At 43.6% G+C, this 21,032-nt stretch overlaps 1 protein-coding gene across 1 annotated transcript in view; it reads right to left on the bottom strand.

The window, feature by feature from the left end:
- NCK1 (NCK adaptor protein 1) overlaps positions 1 to 21,032 on the bottom strand; it is a 103,807-nt gene that overhangs the window by 30,871 nt on the left and 51,904 nt on the right. Inside the window, exon 2 of the mRNA XM_083178458.1 lies at positions 8,283 to 8,327. The gene's annotated coding sequence lies outside the window, so the exon portion shown is untranslated. The remainder of the gene's footprint in view (positions 1 to 8,282; positions 8,328 to 21,032) is intronic.

Here is a 21,032-nt window from a genome sequence, read left to right as displayed (position 1 = left end):
TCAATACAATCTAGACCGATTGTATGTACATTGGGCATGTTTGAGATCTGATTCCGATACGAAGCGCATCTCAGCTGGTCGTTTTGCAGATCCCACCTGCTGCAGCCAGGATTTGAAAACGATCCCTTCAACTGGCTACAGATCGTGATCAGATCGTGTGACCTTTGACTGTCTCATGATCTTTCTGGTGTGTTCCCTACATAAGAACAGTCTTTTACCCTACCCAATCCCCTAAACACAAGGTAACAGAGTGCTTCTATAATGCATACTGTGCTTCACAACATTCTCTCCATTACCGTGTGGAAGCAATTAGGCAAGCCGCACTGGATCATTTTTGTGGGCTTGGTGGAGAGGGTTAAATGTCATACAGATAAAACAAACCAAACTAAGGCCATTTGAGGAGAGAGATGTTCTTTGTAAGGAGATCAGTATATACAGTTCATTATATCCAAAAGTCTTGGGCTCAGTGCAGCAGTCTGTGGGAGCCTCTGTGTGTGTTTCCCAAGACCGGAGAGAGTAATTTGTGGAAAAAGACTGTGCATGTGTGCCCTAGGCTTGTGGACCATGAAGAGTTAATAACAGTGCAAAATTAAGTTTTTATAGGTTTAATAAAATATATATATATATATATATATATATATATATATATATATATATATATATATATATATATATATATATATATATATAGACAATATAATAAACTAAAACAAAGTAAAAAGAAAACAGATAGGTATAGGCAGTGGTTTTTCTAACAATTTTGCGGTTAAAGTTGGACTATGTATAATGTGATCAGTCCATCTTAATAAGAATTGGCACTGATACTTTCAGTAATTGGCGTAAAAATGCAGCACAATTCAGAATTCAAACAGGGGAGGCACCTGCCTTGACCAGGGTTGGAGTGCCGGGATTTAAGTCCAGTGTTGACCCTTTCACACCAAAGTCTGGGTTTTTAGCAAATTCCTGGATTGAAATGCTTTAACCCGGTAATTTGCTTCTGGTGTGAATTGGGGCCAGGCTTCATCTGGAAAAATGACCCGGCACTCAAAAATGCCGGGTAATTCCCGAGTGGCCGGTGTGAAAGGGGTATCAGTAGGCCGTATAATGTATTACACCATAGGTACCCAAACTCTCTGGACCACAAACAATCCAGGTCTCCCCTAGGAGGGGTAGATTCATTAAGCTCCTTGAAGTGATAAAGTGCCTGGTACTTTATCAATGGCCAATCATTTCCTGCCATTTTTCAAACCCAGCCTGTAACTTGACAGGAGCGGATTAGCCGGGAAGTACCAGCCACTTTATCACGTCACCGGGCTTAATCTGCCCCACAATCACCAGTGGGATAATCAGATTCACTTGAGGATCTTTTAAAATTGAGTGTGAGTAATGACTACACATGTGCTCCTGCCGGGGGATATGGGGACTGAGAGAACCGATTAGACAATTACAATATATTATAACCTTATTTGGCTGTAATACTGCTATAAGGGGGTGAAACTTTACTTAACAGAAAAGAAAAATGTGACAAACAGAGTTCGTGTCTGTTCTATGTCATCGATTGCGTAACCCGCACAGTTTTCTAAGAATGTTTTCACAATATGTGGATAGAAAGTATAAGGAAGACCTTAAACCACAACAAGCTGAGCAATGCGGATGAGCCAAGTCATCTGACCACAGTCATTTAATGGGAAAAATACAAGATCTATGAAATCTGTATGCAGTGAGGCTTGTACACTGAATGAATGGGTACTGGAGAGTTTGATAGGCAGGCGGCGGAACCCACCCCCTCCACCAAATCCACAATACTGATTAAAGAAGCAGATCAGTAAAAAAAAAAAAAAAAATCATGTTAGTATGAAGCTCAAATTAAAATAATAATAATCAGATATATAGAAAAATATTAAATATATAAAGTATAAAATAAAATCCACAAGTATAAGAGGGTATGGATTGGTTGGTCGACCTAAAGATGGTCGACTAGTCATTGGGTCGACAATCAAAAGGTTGACATGGGATTTTGCACTTTTTTTACCCTAATGTTGACACAGTCGACATGGACACACAATTAAGTGCTCCGCGTCCCACTGCATGTTTCGGGCACACCATTTTATTCATCCACCACGCCCTAGTGGATGGTAGGGCATGAAATACCGCATGTTGGCTCAAAAAACAGTGAAAAACCCCATGTCGACCTTTTGACTGTCGACCTAGACCATGTCGACCTAATGACCTTGCAGTATGTCGAACTAGTGGCGTCGACCGAATGACGGTCGACCAACCGACATTATCCAGTATGAAAAATGGACACGACACTTGTATGAATATATTTTAGGTGCCGTATTCTATGATACAATTATTCTCCACAAATATTTTAGAGATCAGAAGAATATAAAAGAAAATATCACAGAGCTCAATGGGCAACAAAACAATTACATCTACTGAGGTCCCTGCTCCTTTTGTCCACCGGCCAAGCGAGTGCCCCCACCGACCGATCGGAACATTAACGAGGGAAATGAATGGAAACACTCTGAAAGGTGGCCATAAACGACTGATGTATCGCAGCAGTGTATGGTCAGCCGATCCCACAGAGCCGCTCAGGACCTTCCCGAGCAGCAGGATTGCATGTGATACATCCTTACACATGTTATGTATTGCATGAGACCCCTGTTCCCTGCCACCAGGAGGGGGGGGGGGGGGGGGGGGCTCTGGGACCTATGGGGACATCAAAGGCATCCAATTTGGGCCACTTTCTCTTAAGGCCCATAAACATTGTGTGTTTTAACTTTTGTGCTGAGTGATCTAGTTCGCAAACATTGCCCTATACAAACACACACACACACGTGTGCTGAGCGATTTGTGCCAACCAGTGGTTAAATCGGTGATCTTTATGCACATGCATGCGATCTATCTAGATCTTGAAGACTGCATGTGCTAAAGATTTGAGCAGATGATGGCAATGTGCGGTCCCTTGGCTATGCAGAGTACCAACAGGGCGATGTGTAAATAATTTCTTAGTGATCTAGACAGATTGCTTACAAAAAAAATCCAAAAATCGCCCAGTGTATGCACCCTTAAGCTGGTACACACACACAGATGTGAAGAAATAACCAAGGTTATTTTTCTGAGCGCTTGGTATGTGTGTTTTCTCTAAAAAGCAGCTGCTTTAATAGAGGATGGTCAGTCCTCACCAAGTGGAAAAATGCAAAGAATATGCTGATGGGAATATCCCAGGAGCATAGAAAGCAGCGCTGCACAACAGTAAAACAACAATTGATTTAATTATAAAATACACAATTCATATGACATTGGCACAGCAATAAAAATGAAAATATATATATAAAAAAAATATGTGTGTGTGTGTGTGTTCTGAGAAGAGTATTCCGCACCAATATGCAATGGGTCTGGGGACAGTTTTAGCCAGTATTTCCAGTTTGTATGGAGGGGTAAGGGGTAACTCCGGAGGTTGTTGTAATATTTACCAGGCTGGTCGCCACAAGTTGGATGGATGTCCTTGGATGATGACAATCCAGATGCAGTTCTTGTGAAAATAAGCAAGCAGCTTTACTGGTTTTGCAGTTCCTCTTACAGGGTTTAGTCCACCTTTTCAAATGAATTCAGTCCTCCTGATTGTGTGGAATAAATAGTAGGATTGTCCCCAAAGGTGCTCTCCTCAGATTCAATAAAACACCTGACACGTTTCCCTGCTATAAGTAGCAGCTTTATCAAACCTGCTGTACCTAAGTCAATCCAAGTCAAATTCCTAGTATGCGCAAGTATACATGGCCAATAAAGTTGATTCTGACCTGGTGATTTCCAGGAATTTTCTAAGTGGTCTAACTAGATCACTTAGAAAATGCCCCTGCATCGCTCCGTATGTAGGGGCCATAGCGATAGCTATACAAGGCGCCACACGTCACTATCGCCCGGCGATTAATATCCAGCATGCTGGATAAATCTACTTAATTGCTGGTCAGGGCTAGTATGTTCACCGTAGACAGATCACACATACCCCTTTCACACCAGAAACTGCAGTGACTTACCCAGGAAATTGGTCCCTGGATCAAGAAGGGACATTCCCGGGTTGGCCCCTTTCCCACCACCCTTGTCCCTGCATTTTCTGGTGTGAGAGGGGCAGCTGGACGGAGGCCAATTGACAGAGCATCAGCGGGTTGTTCCCGGGGCCAACTCAGGAATTTTGGCTGGTCTGGACATCGCTGACATTTGTATAGAGTGATCTAGCATTGCTCAGAAAGCTCAGCAAATCTCTCTGTGTGTAGCCCCCTTTACAACCACCAATGTCTGTGGCACTGACCAGAGCCTGAACAATTACATCCAGAATAGAAACAGATAAGAGAATGTTTATCTGGAAACGCATCATTGAACAAGGCCAGCGAAACCGGAAAGCATAAAGTAAATAGCTGCTGCTGTTTGGTGATAGTCTAGTACACAGAGACACGTTCCTCAAGAGACTGTGCCTAGGATTACTGTCAGGAGCCTCAGGTAGATACAACAAAGGACAGAGTTACCACGTATTTGTGAAGAAAAACAATAAAAAACACAATGTATTTTCTTGCTATATCAAATATCAGAGTTGACTAAAATGTAACGAAATCTGGTAATTAGTCAGCAATAAACATTTATATGTATCTTAAACCAATGATTTTAAAAAACAGTTTTTAAGTTATTGTAAGTAAAAACACCAACATAATAGGAAGAGTATAAAAAGTGGACAGAAAGGTGTCATTGAAAACGAAATAATGCACACAGTAATGCAAGACTCCCCTGCTCTTATAGTCCCTTATGGCCGTACGTGACTAGTTGTGTATCAGTTTGTACCAATTAACCTGAATGTTTATAAACTTTTAGTAATTATGCCTTCTTTAATAACCTTCCCCGATTAGGCTATTCTACCTTGCAGATATGTATATTCTCCTACCTAGACTTATTATGTAGCATTCATTCTAGCACCCTGTACCTTTCAAAATCTGTACTGTTTTTATTTACCTCCTAGTACAGTCTGGTCTGTATTGAGACCATTACTTTCTTATTATTATTTTCAAATTCTTTATTATATATTTTATTATCAATATTTTTTTAGTTTATCATTATAAATATTTTCATTTTGCTTTACCTCATTTAATCACATTATACAGTTATTTAAACATTCCCTCTAGTTGGATATAACTATAAATATTTTGTCATAGAAATGATATATACATGTTATCTGCAAAATTGGCCATTGTTGAAACAATGACACAAATATGTATTTTTCTCTATGTATAATATCCCTACCCAATATCCCTTATCACTCCTTTCACCCGCTATCACTATATAGATCTTTCATTATTAGTATATATATCTATATCTATTAGCTATTCATTTTCACCATATTTAACAAGGAAAAAATAACAAAAAAAGAACCATTTCCCAAATGTGGGCTCTGAAGTCGAGTTTGCCCATATCCAAAATGGCCACCGCTTCTAATCCTCTGTATACAAATGTCATAATATATTTATTTATTAAACACCTCTCCCCTAGTGGGGATTAATAGGTGCAATTCCGCCGCTACAGTGCCGCCCTCCACCTAAGATGACGCACAGAATGTGGGCTTTATCTTGTTGATAGTAGACAACCTCGTTGCCACTGTGCCGTCTTCTATCTAAGTGGATGCAATGAATGGGGAGGGAGCACAGCCTCAGCACAGAGGCTTGCAACCCGTCTCCATAGAAACCGGAAGTACTGTGCATTCCAAACAGCGGAAACACGTCACTTCCGGACATCCGGAAACTTTATTTTCACTGTTTATTAAATATATCTTTCTAAAGAACTTGTTTTTATGCTAGTTATAAATGTTTATGTCTCCTGCTCACAGATCTGCATTATTAAATGTATATTTTTAATATAAGTTTTGATAATTGAGTAATTAAATGAGCCCAGTACCCTCCCACTCACTACTCTTGTGAAGGTATGAAAACCTACTTGGGTTCCGAGATTCAATACACCTTGAAAAAGCTCCCCAGTGGAGTGAAACGCGTTGGTGAATTCACAGTGGCTGACTTTACAAAATTCCATCCAGTGATGCCGTATACTACAAGAAAACCATCTTGAACCTTTGAAGATTTTCTACACCAGACTCTATTCCAGGGACTTTCTATCACCCAGAGGTACCCCTTAATATCAACCTGGCGACTACACTGCAAGGGGTTCTGCATCCTCCATATAAAGCTGCCATTGGGGTACTCTTTTCCCTACAACAAACACCACCAGTGACGTTAACAAAGAGATGGACAAAAAAAAACAGCTGGTTCATCTAAATACGGTACCGTACTTTTCAGCCACCAACCGAAATTCTTACCTTCCTTTCCATTTCTCCCCCCTTCCCCCTTTTTTTTTAAGGTATTTTTAATGACCAAATTTGGTCTTTAATAATGTGGAGTTTATATGATTTTTCTTTTAATATTTATTAATTATCCAGAATAAAAAATATTTTGTTATTGGTACCGGCATGGTTTAATTACTCCATTGTTAATTAGATTGCAATTGTAGGTTTCTAGGTGTACATTAGTGCAGTCATTTTTCCCTTTTTCTTTTTGAGATACAGATCAGCCTGTGCCAGAAGCAGCACAGCAGACAGCACCACCCCGGGCAGGAAATAAAAAAAACTTAAGGATTTGTTCTCAAAATGGGCAAAATCATGCTGCACTGCAGGTGGGGTAGATGTAACATATGCAAAGAGAGTAATGGAGCCTACACACGTAGCGATGTCAGGCCATTTTTTGAGTGATGTTACTATATCGCTCAGAAAATGCCCCTACATCACTCCATGTGTAAAGGCATAGCAATAGCGCGGCGCTATAGCCCTAGCGATTAATATCCAGCGTGCCAGGAGAACACTTTCCCTGACAGATCTCTCAGCACAGCTCTGGCACAACAATGTGCATTGAGTCATTGAGCATCACTCAGAACACTCTGCAAACTCACTGCGTGTGTAGGGCCCATTAAATTTGGGTGGGGTGTGTCAGACCCGGGTCAGCGGCGGCGTAAATGGGTAACGCAGTATCTCTTTACACGGGACTTCTACCTGGGTAGAACACAGCTAGTACCTGGGTATAGGTTGGTGTAAACGGGAATGCCGGGTCAATAGACCCAGCTCCCGTTTACATGAATGGGGGACGTCCAACCTGGGGACCGCAGCGTCTGCAGTTTGGACGGGGCGGGAGTGGGGCACACTGTCTCCGCTGCTGTCTGCTATACCCTGCAGACAGCAGCGGAGGAGATGAATGGATGCCTGTGTGCGGCATCCATTCACCTCCCAGACGGTGGCTAGGGGGGTAGGGGGGTGTGTGTGCACGGGGGCTGCCCTAAGCATGGTGATCGGCGGTCCCGGCAGGGATGACTGTAGTCCCGGTGCTTGGAGATGTCATTTCCAAGCGCTGCCTCCGGCTACACTGCGGTGTAAACTGAGTAAGTCCTGGATCCAACCCGGCTTGGATCCTTGTTCCAAATGCTGGGTTGGATCCGGGATTTTTGGTGTAAAAAGGGTATTAGTCAGCAAAAACTGCTTGTGCTTTCTGTTCACACAGTTTTACAAATACACTAAGATACATTGTAATGGAAGTAGTTGCATGCAAAAGATCATGGGTCCTCAAACTGCGGCCCTCCAGATGTTGTGAAACTACAAATCCCAGCATGCCTTGCCACAGTTTTGCTATAAGGGAGAGTTAAAACTGTGGCAAGGCATGCTGGGATTTGTAGTTTCACAACATCTGGAGGGCCGCAGTTTGAGGACCCATGCAAAAGATGCTCAATGCTACACAGTCACCCCATGGTGCAATTCAAAGGACAGATTAAAGCACAAGGAGGCTAGATGTATGTGGAAATATCTGTACGTACACACACACTACCACTGCGCCAAGCTTGATCTATAATTCAGTGGTTACCAAACTCTTGAATCCTACCACCCTTCAGTATCCGGTTTTTCAGGGCACCCTTGGCCCCACATTCCTTATTGAAAAAAGTTATTCAATTAAACTGTTTTTATATGTAATCCTTAGGTTCAATAATGTGGTAAGGGAAATGATTTGCTTTGGTTAGCCCAAACACTATGATTGGAAGACATAAGCACTGTTTTTGCCTATTACATTAACCATAAATAATTTGAATTGCTCCTGGACCACCAATTCAAGGAACTACTGCCCAAGGTAGGCACAAAGTTTGGAAACCACTGATCTAATGAATAAGCGTAAACATTAAAAAATTACATAGTATAATGAAATGTGTACCTTCGCCACATCAAATCTTCCACACCTTCAAATTCACAGGATCACCTAAAAGAGAAAAAATCATTACGGATTAATAACCTTTACTGAAATACAGCAGATCTACAACTATACTTTCATCAGATGGTAATAGGATTGCAAGGTAAATCAAGCAGACAGTATTTGTGGTTGCCGGACAGCGTTGTTACTCCATTCCATCATTGTGAACATTATTTCCTTTCCAAGCAACCGGGCAAAACCAAGAGAAAATATTTTACATGTGCCCCTTGTGTTACTAACAACATTTACAGGCAAACTAATACTAACGAATACTATAGTAACTAAACAAAATGATTTGTTGACCAAAAAACATTGTTCACATGGCAGCACAGTGGTTAGAATTGCTTTATGGCCTTGTGTTAAAATGCCAAACAGGAGCCTATTATATTGTACAGAGATAAGCAAAGAAAACAAAAAGAAAAATGTCCCTACCACAATATGCAGTTAAAATGTAAAATCCTCTGGAATAAACAATGTTTTAACTAATGGAGCCAATATAATTCAGTCATCACACATAGATGCACTGCAGGTGCTTATGTTAATTACCCAGTATCCACTGCGGGAACGTGTCAGATACACAAGGCAGCAGGATAAGAAGTGTTGAGCACAGTGATATGACTCATTCTAATATAGGGACCTCACTGTTACCATTGATAATCAACTGATAACTGCTGGCTTACTCACGGACGCGCTCGCAACAGCGAGGATTTTACATTTTAACTGCATCCTCTGTACCTGCCTGTAGTTAAGGGACAGATCTACCTTATTCCCTTCATTTATATTTTATAAATGAAGGGAAGTACGGACGGTGTAACGGTTAGCATTACTGCCTCACAGCGCTAAGGTCATGGGTTTGATTCCCACCATGGCCCTAACTGTGCACAGTTTGTATATTCTCCCTGTGCTTGCGTGGGTTTCCTCCGGGTACTCCGGTTTCCTCCCACAATCCAAAAATATACTGGTAGGTTATTTGGCTCCTAACAAAATTAACCCTAGAATGAATGTGTGTGCGTGTATATGTGGTAGGGAATATAGATTGTAAGCTCCACTGGGGCAGGGACTGATGCGAGTGTTCAAAATATTCTCTGTAAAGCGCTGCAAAATATGTGTGCGCTATATAATGCCCCTTTCACATCGCACTTTTAAAACGGTATATTGCCGTTTTTTTCCATTTTAAAACGTTTAAGGCTGCAATGTGAAAGTGCCAAATTTGATTTACCGGTTAAAGTTAACCGGTATTTCAACACGGTTAAAAAGCATAGTCCTACACGGTTTAAAGCCCTTTTTTTGGCAGTTTCAACAGCTCTATTTCTATGGCTTGAAACGTGTCCCTTGGGGGTTAAACGGGTTGAATGTTTGAATGGTATTAAATGATTTTTAAAACGGTTTTCACCTGCAATGTGAAAGGTCTCAAGGCTCAGACCCGTTTTAAAGTCCCATTTAAGAATACCGTGTCATTACCCATTTCTGCAATGTGAAAGCAGTATTAGAAACTGTAAATAAATTAAAAAGGTACTTGTTTCCTAGAACGGCCACAATCGTGAGTGATCGTGGCTCTTAATTAAGGGACACGATCCTCACGATGTGGCCGATTTTTTATAATTTTTTCCATTTGATTGACAGAAATCGGGTCAATCGGTCGGTCGCGACCAATTAAAATCGGCCGCGATGCGACCGACCGATTGACCCGATTTTTCCATAGACTTCAATGTTAAAAAATCTTTTAACATTGAAATCGGTCGGTCTTGTGCCATTATAATGGCACAAGATGAGATGGACTTGATTAAGTCCATCTCACATAGGGAAAAATGATAAAAAAGGTGAAATGGGCCAATATGACCCATTTCACATTTTTTATGTGCCCGCCATGACCCCACGATAGACGTGAACCCGAAGCGTGGCGAGCGCAGCGAGCCCGCGAGGGGCGGCGGTGCGCGTCCTCCGACCTTTTCATTTCCCTACTATCCACTAGGGCGTGGAGTGAGAATATAATAGTGTGGCGAGCGCAGCGAGCCACCGAGCCCGAAGCGTGGCGAGCGCAGCGAGCCCCGCGAGGGGACGCGTATACCTGTGAAGTTAGACGCGTCCCCTCGCGGGGCTCGCTGCGCTCGCCACGCTTCGGGCTCGGTGGCTCGCTGCGCTCGCCACACTATTATATTCTCACTCCACGCCCTAGTGGATAGTAGGGGAATGAAAAGGTCGGAGGACGCGCACCGCCGCCCCTCGCGGGCTCGCTGCGCTCGCCACGCTTCGGGTTCACGTCTATCGTGGGGTCTAGCACACTTATTAACATTTGGGGGGGCAATTTAAACAAATCTGGTGTAAAAAAAAAAAAAATAGGGTGAAAAATCGGCAGATCGGATCGGTCGCATCGTATGCGACCAAATCGCATGCGATGCGACCGATCCGATTTTTTATCTTACGACCACAACGATCTAAATCGTTGTGGCCGTTCTAGGAAACAAGTACCATTAAAAATATATATATATTTTTTTTAACACAATACCTTTTTCTTCTCATGTATGGTTTTCTTTCATTTGCTTTTTTTTTATCCCCTATGACCCACCTCCTTGGGTATAGCAGATTAGTGTTTAGGTGTTGACTTTTATAGCTATCAATATTTGTGATTACCATTGGCTATGGAATTAGCACAAGGTTTTGTTTACAGTATTATATGATAAACTATAGGACAATTAAAATCTGTAATTATCACTTGCTTTAATGATGCAGTACATATATTAAGGTGCACATACTGTACATTAGGGCCACTTCTCCGGAGGGAGAAACCGCCTGCGATCCCCCTTGAGCCGCCCAGGAACCTCCAGGGCAGCAGGAAAGCATATGATACACCATGTGCAGTCCTTCAGCATACGCTGCATTATATGCGATTCCCAGCCATGGCTGCCGGGAGGGTTAGCGATGAGACTTTTCTATAGCGCAGCACTTCTAAACGTCAGGCCCCAATGCAATGTCAAACCCATACGATTTAGTCACTTGTCATCTGATTTATCGCCAAAATCGGATGAAAAAAGGACCAAATCACAGGAGAATCACCCCAAGTGTATGGGCATTTTCCTTTGTTTTGTCCCTGCAGCATACAGTTGTTTGTGTGGCAAAACTGCGGAGCCATACTATTACGAGATTGAATGTGTTGCTGCAGCAGCCTGAGGTAAGCATCAGTTACGTTTTTTCTGTGTAACTTAGCAGTCAGTTTTGTATGGGAACAATAGGTAACTAGAAAGAGCTGCCAAATACCATGATGCTATATTATGAGAAGGAATAACTGGGGTGGGGGGTGGGGGGGGGGGGGGGGGGAATACCAGCATCTGCATCCTGAAGGAGGGAATCAGACAAGGGTCCAGTAAGTACTTATTTATTTACCACCTTCTAGAAAGATTCTTGGCCAAACCTGGGGCTCTGTAGCGGTTGTGATACTATACATCCCAGTATGCACTGCCAGAGCTTTGCTTAAACGGAATGCTAGAACTGAGGCAAAGCATGCTGGGATGTGTAGTTATACAACATCTGGAGAGCCACAGGCTGGCCAGGCCTGGTCTAGATGATAAAAGATGGAATGTGATAGGTTGCCCACAGTAACATCCCATTTTTAACGGAACTTCCATCTTAGTAAATAAAACCCTATGTGTCTAATAAAAAAATAAAAAAAAAATAAGAAAAAGCTTGTGGTGAAAATTAATCATCATCATAAATAATATATTTTATAATTATTATTATTATTATTATTATTACTATTATTCCGGAAAACTCCATTTAGGGCTCATGTACCTAAACATGCATACATAATAAAGCAAGGGTGGTGCGCCCTCCTGAGGTGTGAGCAGAAACCTGCATAAAGTAGGGTTACTGTGGGGGAAGGGAGTGCACCGTATCTGTACAGTGTCTGCGTTATGTGGCTAATCCTGAGCACTCATTTCAAACAGCAGCCATTGTCGTATTTAATTGAATAGCTCCCGGGCTAAATGCCTGCATAAGAAATGAATGGCCCCCATAACCTATACCCAAACACTGTAAATGACCATATCCCACAACATTTTTTCCAGTCCAGGTTTCCTAATGGATTTGATCTTGGTTGAGCTGATTAAGCAGCACCTGTGATCTCCTGATATAAGTGTTTCCAGGGAAGAGGGTCATTGCTCTTTATGGTGCCATAGCTGCTCAAGTGATAGGCCTGGGTGTGGGCTATGGTAGGGACCACCTGAAGTTTTTGTACTATGCTGTGACGCCATTCTTGCTGATTTACCTGGTATGCTGTTCACCTGTGTAAGAAATAAAGACCATGGGGTCGATCCTATCTATTAGCCGCGGATGATTCATAAGTGCGAATCATGGAACCGGACGGAATTTGCCTAAAAGCTCTCGCTGCTCCATAGGGTTGCAAGCAATTTTAAGAAAATTCAGGCCTGCAAAGGGTTTGAGATCTGGTTAATTCGGGTGCTGTTGCCGGCGTGTAAACACGTTGGAATGGTAACTCGCACCCTTCTCAAATAATAGAATCGACTTCTTCCAGACTTCATCTGATCCAGTGTATGCGCTTCCTTGTCACAATGCACATATACATACACCCCCGCCCCTTTATAAGTACACACACACACACCACAAAAGATGCCCACACAATAAAAGATTACGTAACAGTTTCACGGCCACCAGGTGGCGATAGTTTCCATGAAGTAAAATAGAATTTAAAAATACCGAGTAGGTTTCTAAAGATCCCGATTTGCTACGTAAACACTGAGGGGTGTGTGCGTTTCCTGCGTATGCATTCACAAATAGCAACTCTGTGCACATAAACATCACTTTTCTGTTTAATCACAAACCCAAACTCTCTATACCACGCAACATCCACATGCTCATGGACGTTATTTAATCTGAGAAAAAGGGACAGAAGGCAGAAAGATGCCATTTCCTCCTCAGGAAACAGCGGTTTCGCTGACTGACTTGTCAATCTGAACAATGAGGGAAAATTATTTTACACTGAAATTCTAATGCATGCTACTGATCATTTCTGGGGAAACAAAACAGAAAGGTGTGTGCCGACACCTCCAGTGCGGTCAGATTAGCTCATAGTTAAGCAAGAACAACTACATCCATTTCCAGCTCAGGAATTACCAAACCGTTCTTGTTGCCATGACTGCCCCAATACATAACCTGTTGGGAGAGCTGTAACACAGGAATCGAGTACAGCCAGCAGAGATTATTTTTGGTTATTCTAATAAAAACAGCATGTACGCAGGGCATCCAAGAGGGGGGGAGTGGGTACTAATTACCTGGGCACAGGCTTGCTGGAGGGGCCCTGCAGAGGCCCTGACACTTACGCTTAAAGCAGTAATATGCAACTCCAGCATGGCGACCACCTGAGATGGGAGACCAAATCTGTATGGATGAGTCACTGCCTAGGTTAAACCTGCCAATTACTTGGCTTTGCATGGAAACCCAGAAGAGAAGTTGAACTACAAATCTGGCCTCTCTGTACATACCCACCTACAAGATGGCTGTAACGAGACAGATGTCCACCATGTGGTTATCTCCCACACTGGCTTCTTTTGCAGCCAAAGCTGCAGGTCGCAGTTGGGCAGGAAAGTGTGAGAGTGTATTGCCATTTATATAAAACAGATCTTCACAGTGTACAGAGTGTGACAGAATTAAATAAAAGTGCTTAACCACAGGGCACCAACAGCTGGCGGCACACAAAGTGCAGGTGCAACCTAATATGAAAACTGGGTTTGCAAATGCCTTATCATGCACCTGCATTTACACGTCTCATAACTCACATGAAACCAGGAGGATAAGAGAGTACCGCACACACCATCCTGGCACAGACTGCATTACTCTTCCTTAAAGTGTTTCCTTATCATAGTGGCAGAACTGGCTCTTCCCCCAATCACTCTGTGCGGTAAGGGAAACAGGAAGTAACGGCTACTGTACATATGACATTACTTATACATATAGCGGATATTAAGAAATGACAGCAGCAGCTACGATCTTGCAACCACCATCTCAACCGAACTGCATGGCTAAATGGAATATCTTGTGATAGGCAGTTATAAATGGGCAACCAACTGGTTATTACAGCGAACACTTTACATAAAAAGAATACTAAGATGCATGAAAAGGCAAGTTATCTATTGAATGCTGCAAATGAAAACAAAAATTCATAAGCATAAAAGTTAAGATATTACTAGGCAGGTATAATTTAAAAAAACAAATGGATAATAAAAAAAAAATGGTACTTGTTTCCTAGCACGGCCACAATCTTATGGATCGTGTACCTTTAAGTTAAGGTACACGATCCACACGATGGACCAGATTTCCTTTGAAATCAGGTCCATTTTGCCAGCTAGGACACAATATCGGGGGCATCGCGTCGGTCGGGACCATTAACATTGGTCCCGACGCGACCGACGCGATGCCCCCGATTTTTCCATAGGCTTCAATGTTAAAATATTTTTTAACATTGAAATCGTGAAAAATGTGAAATGGGCCAATATGACCCATTTCACATTATAGATGTCCCCGTCGTCACCCCACGATAGACGCCAACCCGAAGCGTGGCGAGCGCAGCGAGCCCGCGAGGGGCGGCTGTGCGCGTCCTCCGACCTTTTCATTCCCCTACTATCCACGTCGGCGTGGAGTTGAGAATAGAATAGTGTGGCGAGCGCAGCGAGCCACCGAGCCCGAAGCGTGGCGAGCGCGTACAACTTCACGGGTATACGCGTGCGCTCGCCACGCTTCGGGCACGGTGGCTCGCTGCACTATTCTATTCTCAACTCCACGCCGACGTGGATAGTAGGGGAATGAAAAGGTCGGAGGACGCGCACGCCGCCCCTCGCGGGCTCGCTGCGCTCGCCACGCTTCGGGTTGGCGTCTATCGTGGGGTGGGGTTGGGAATATTTTACATTGAATCCAATGTAAAATCGGGTCCCAGGGACCCGATTTACATTTCATTCAATCAAAAAATCGGGTCGAAAATCGGTCGGTCGCATCGCATGCGACCAAATCGCATGCGATGCGATCGACCCGATTTTTCCGACACGACCACCCCGATGTAAATCGGTGTGGCCGTGCTAGGCAACAAGTACCAAAAAAATAATAAACTGGTTGCCAACGATGCATTTATATCTATGCGTATTCCAAAAATATGTTCACCGTGGTTAAACTCCTGCTATACCGGATGATAAAATTGGCTGCCTAAATTCCCTGAGGGAGCCATAGAAATTGATGGCAGATAATCAGCAAATCATCTTTTTTTTTATCTTTTAGGGATCTCTACCCTATTTGATCCTTCGTTCTCTGAAAGGATATGTCTTTTAAATTGCTCTACTGTAGCCTCTACCACCTCTGATGAGAACCTATTCCATTTGTCCACTACCCTGCCTGTAATTTTCCTTTAAGTTTCCTGTAAATCCACCTCCTTCTAGTTTTAGCATGTGTCCTTGTGGTGTTGTTATACCTCATTTACTGTGAAGAATGTCTCCCTTTTGTACCTGGTTAAAAAACTTGATGCTTTAAATAACTTCACTGTTTCAAACTATGTATAGATTTAATGCCCACATACACTACTGTGATTTAGGTCTGCTCAGCACGAGTTTCTTTCACGTAATCGGAGCATATCCTGCTTTTGGATGGAGGCATCTGCACCAGCAATTCAGCCAGTGACGTCCGCAGTGTATATTCTAGCACCCGCCATATTTGAAAACCCATGCAGTTCCTCTTCCCTGCGTGGGGTGTCGCTGTCTGCTGTAGTGCTTCTAGCACAGTGTGGTCTGTATAGCAGCAATGATATGCAAACCAGACCTGTGCTAAAAAACACCACAGCAGACAGTGACACCCCAGGCAGGGAAGAGGAACTAAGGCACAGGTCTTCAACCTGTGGCCCTCCAGATGTTGTGAAACTACATGTCCCAGCATGCCCTGACAGCTTTGGCATGCTCTTATAGGAAAAAATGTGGCAATGCATGCTGGGACATGTAGTTTCACAACATCTGGAGGGCCATAGGTTGAAGACCCATGAACTAAGGGAAGGTGTTCCTCTGCAAGGAAGGAAGGTGGTAAAGGTGGCGCTGTGACCTGTGTTGAGTCACTAGCAGCTGCTGGTTTATGTCGGGTTAGTTAGGCCCGAACTATGCAAAAAAGGGGGGAAAACAGGTATAGCAGCGCTAAAATAAATATTTAAAATACCATAAAAAATTAGTTAATAAAGATTGGACTGATTGTTCAATTAAAAACAGTAATACATTTTATTCAAAGAGTGACCATATTGTACTGGTATTTTTGAAAGATTTGGGGGGGGGGGGGGGGAATTGGGATCACAATGAAGGACTGTCCATTCCTATTAGGCCTGGGACCATATAAAGTGCAAATGCAAATACAATTGGATAGGGATTACCGTCCACCTGTAGACAAGCTGGGGTGTGTAGTTTCTCTCCCTGGGACTCAAGGCCCAAGTTGGTGTTGGGGCCGAGTCTCCGTCCAGAGTAGGGGAGACACCCAGAGTTGGCACTCCCAAAGATGGTGCTGTGGTCCTTTAAGATGTAATGTCCACGGTTAGGTCAATCCGAATAGGTCAAAGGCTGGTCTGGAATAGGCCAAAAAGTAGGAACTGCATGGGATTTCAAATACGGCAGGTGCTAGAATGAACACTATATTCAGATAACGGGCACACGCCTAGTGAGGAAAGGTGTTGAGAAAGTGTACTTCCCTACCCGAACTGGCGATCGGCCGCTTGAACACGAAACGTCTGAACACGAAATGCTGCACAAATCTGAATCACCGCTGATGCCCCTTTATTTCCATACAAGGGGCTCCGGTGATGTTTGGGTACTGAAAACAACTGGCGGTATCGTATGGGTGTGCTATGGTGGTCCGACAATCGGGATCCTGACTGTCAGTATCCAGACATCGGAATCGCGACTGCCGGTGCTCCGACAGGGAGGCAAGCGCAAAGGCCCTTGCGGGCTCGGTGGCTCACCACAGGTTCTATTCTCCCTATGGGGGCCGCGGACCTCCACAAGGGAGAATAGCCCTGGTCAGTCGGGATCCCGACTGTCGGGCATTTAAACAGTCAGGATTCCTATGTCAGAGTACTGACCGTCGGAATCTCGACTGTTGGCCAATCATCCAGTGCCCGTATCGTATAATCCCTCATAGGGAAATAGTCTCTTTGTATTAACCTTTCTTGTGAATGATTAGCTATTGGGTAATGTACATATACATAATTTTCTTTGTTGATTTTCTTATTTTAGTTTTCACACGTGGCTTCTGCTGGCTATAGTAACACCCCAAATGTATATGTGGTAGTTCTCCTATGATGATTTGATATAATAAGTGCCGTACTAAGAAGTCCTTTAATCAGTGATAAATTGTACGGTACTCTTTACCTAGCACGGCACCCATCGCGGGCATCGCATGCACTAAAAAACGGGTGCGACGCGATGGCCGCTATTTCCCATAGGGAACAATGTTAAAAGTGTCAATGGACGCGATTTTAGTGTTCAATGCCTCAATGCCCGCGATTTTTCCATAGGAAACAATGTTAAATGGGCCACAGAGCCCAAATAGTCCCCCTGAAGTCTGAAATGGCCCCACAATTGTTAACGCCACCCCACGATCAACGTGAACCCGAAGCGTGGCGAGCGCAGTGAGCCCGCGAGGGGCGGCGGTACGCGTCCTCCGACCTTTTCATACCCCCACTATCCACGTCGGCGTGGAGTTGAGAATAGAATAGTGTGGCGAGCGCAGCGAGCCACCGCGCCCGAAGCGTGGCGAGCGCAGCGAGCCCCGCGAGGGTACGCGGATACCTTCACAGGTAAACGCGTCCCTTCGCAGGCTTCACAGGTGTCCGCGTGCCACGCTTCGGGTTCGGTGGCTCGCTGCGCTCGCCACACTATTCTATTCTCAACTCCACGCCGACGTGGATAGTGGGGGTATGAAAAGGTCGGAGGACACGTACCGCTGCGCTCGCCACGCTTCGGGTTCACGTTGATCGTGGGGTGGCGTTAACAATTGTGGGGGCCATTTCAGACTTCAGGGGGACTATTAGGGCTCTGTGGCCCATTTAACATTGTTTCCTATGGACAAATCGCAGGCATTGAGGCATTGAACACAAAAATCACGTCCATTGACACTTTTAACATTGATCCCTATGGGAAATCACGGGCATCGCGTCGCACCCGTTTTTTTAGTGCATGCGATGGCCGTGATTTTTTACCCCCGATGACCGTGATGCCAATCGCGGGCGCCGTGCTAGGTAAAGAGTACCAATTGTACACCTTAATTTTGGTGCATCAACAGGGGATACACCAGAGGGAGCAGAATGGATTTCTATATATACTGCAAACAGAGCTGGCTAGTGCAGATGCTGTGACCAATTTGGACAAGATTTGCAGCATCTCCTCAGTAACACCTAAATGGTTCCAAAGAGTTTGAATATCTGAATGGTGCGGTGTGTGTTTTATGCGTGGGACATGTATAAATGAGACAGGCTTTTGATGTCAGCCAAATTTACTGTAACAGAATTGTTCAGATACCTACAGTGTTAGAAAATAACAAAGTTGTGTCTTTATAGGATTGGTGGTATTTAATTCTTTGGTTAAATACATGTATATAACCTGTGTACCCAATATTTGCAGGGGTGGCCATATGTTCCCAGTATAGCTAATACCCCTTTCACATCACAACTAATTACCGGGTTCATGTCAGTTTCTTGCTGGTTCAAGCCGGTAATTGGTGTGATGTGAAAGGGGTTACCGGCTACAGCAAACCGGTAGCGTTCGTTGCAGTGTTGCTTTGCGGTGTGAATGGGTTAATCAGGTCGAGCTTACACTATGAGGCAGTGCTTGGAGCAGCAGCAGCAGCTCTAAACGCTGCCTCTTCCCCTCGATGTGAACAGACTGCAAATGCAGGGTTGCACCAGGACTGAACCATTTCAAAGTCCTGGTGCGACCCTGCATTTGCGGTCTGAAAGAGGTAAAAGTGTCTGGATCCTGCAATGCTTTGAGTAACAGGACCCTTTCCCTGCTGAAAGAACATTTTCTGACCACCCCGTTCTTCTTTCTGTACTCGAGCTGGCACCGCCACTCTCTCATTTTCTGAGTCCAATACCTAAGGGCACGACTGAAAACAGCAGAAGCGGGTGTCTGCAAACCAACAGCAACTCACTCACATTATATCTTTAGGAAAGGTCATATTGTAGTTGTGCCTGTAGAAGTGAACATGGCATTATCCTCATGAGGGACTAATCATTTTACACAAAAGCATGGGAACAAAGCAGAAAGTACTCCTTTTTATTTTACTTTTATTATTCTTTTGATGTGCGGCAACTCCACCGTATAAATTTATTGTAAAGTGCACCACCATCCAAAAAAATATAATATTTCACACCATAAATATTCTCAAAGACCTCTTTTTCTTACTAATATCTTTTTAATGTATATCCAATAAATAACTATTAGTTTTATATGGCTCTCTCATAGCCGCAAGAGTTTTTCATTTTCTTCCTTAGCGATTAAATACCTCTACCCTTTACTCTAGGGAGCGCCACTGTCTGTCACTCCATATGCACCGATAATGTTCGGAGGGTTGCTGGGCGATTAATTGTAATATTATAATAGAAATCTTCTAAAGAGTTAGTAATTACCAGGATACTATAACCCATATATATATAAATATATAAATAAAGCACTGGTGCGTTTTTTCCAATATTTTGTTGACTACTGTGATTTTAGGCAGATGTCACACGATTCCGACAGGGGATAAATATGGCAAAATCATCCCAAATAGGATGAGTTTAACATCCGATGCACGGTCCCGTGCGCATCAAATGGGATCCGGAGGGCGGATCACCTCAGACTCTGAGGATGTGATGTATCGCATTCAATCGTGCCGTCACAACGTGTCCCGTTGACCATGGTCCCGCCAATCAGCCGCCGGGTGTTTAATTAGCGTTACTGCCGCTCTAGTGCCCGCCGAATATCTTTAAGAGTCTAAGCCGGGTTGATTAAGGGTGGTCGACCGTACGTAAACTCTTCGACCCGCTACACCACCTCCAGCTAACTTACCTTCAAGTAATTGGAAATGGTGAGTCCTTGATTATTTCCTCCTCTGCAATTTCCACACTCCCCCCCCCCCCCCTAGAAATCCAGTTGTGTAGAAATGATCTATATCAGGCTTGTCCAACCTGCGGCCCTCCAGATGTGCTAAAACTACACATCCCAGCATGCATTGCCATCATTCTAGCATTCCCTAATAGCCAAATTGTGGCAAGGCATGCTGGTATGTGTAGTTTTAGCACATCTGGAGGGCCGCAGGTTGGACAAGCCTGATCTATATGATAAATAATATGCGCTATATTAGGGATCCCGTGATAGCCAGTAAGCCATGTACTGTAATAGGTATGCAGTTACGAGACCAGGAAGAACTGCACAATAGAAAATCACCGGCATTCCAATCACCTCAGAGCTCCCTAACCGGTTATGCCCTGTAACAGTTACTATATTTACAGAGGAGATTTTTCAAGTGCTTAACATGACCCACATAGTTTCAGTCTCCGAATTTAGCAATCATAACAAACACCGTCTATTCTGCTTCTAGGATAAAGTGTACTTTTAAGGGAAAAAACAAACTTACTAAGACCTGCTGCATGGCAACACGATTTCTAGGAATCAAAGGAGACTTTTGTGGTCAAATACAAAAGTAATA

The sequence above is a fragment of the Crinia signifera genome, chromosome 3 (assembly GCF_055691185.1).
Source record: "Crinia signifera chromosome 3, ASM5569118v1, whole genome shotgun sequence".
In the NCBI taxonomy this organism is placed as follows: domain Eukaryota; kingdom Metazoa; phylum Chordata; class Amphibia; order Anura; family Myobatrachidae; genus Crinia; species Crinia signifera.
Note: the sequence above shows the minus strand (reverse complement) of the source record. Positions and strands in the feature narration are given on the sequence as shown.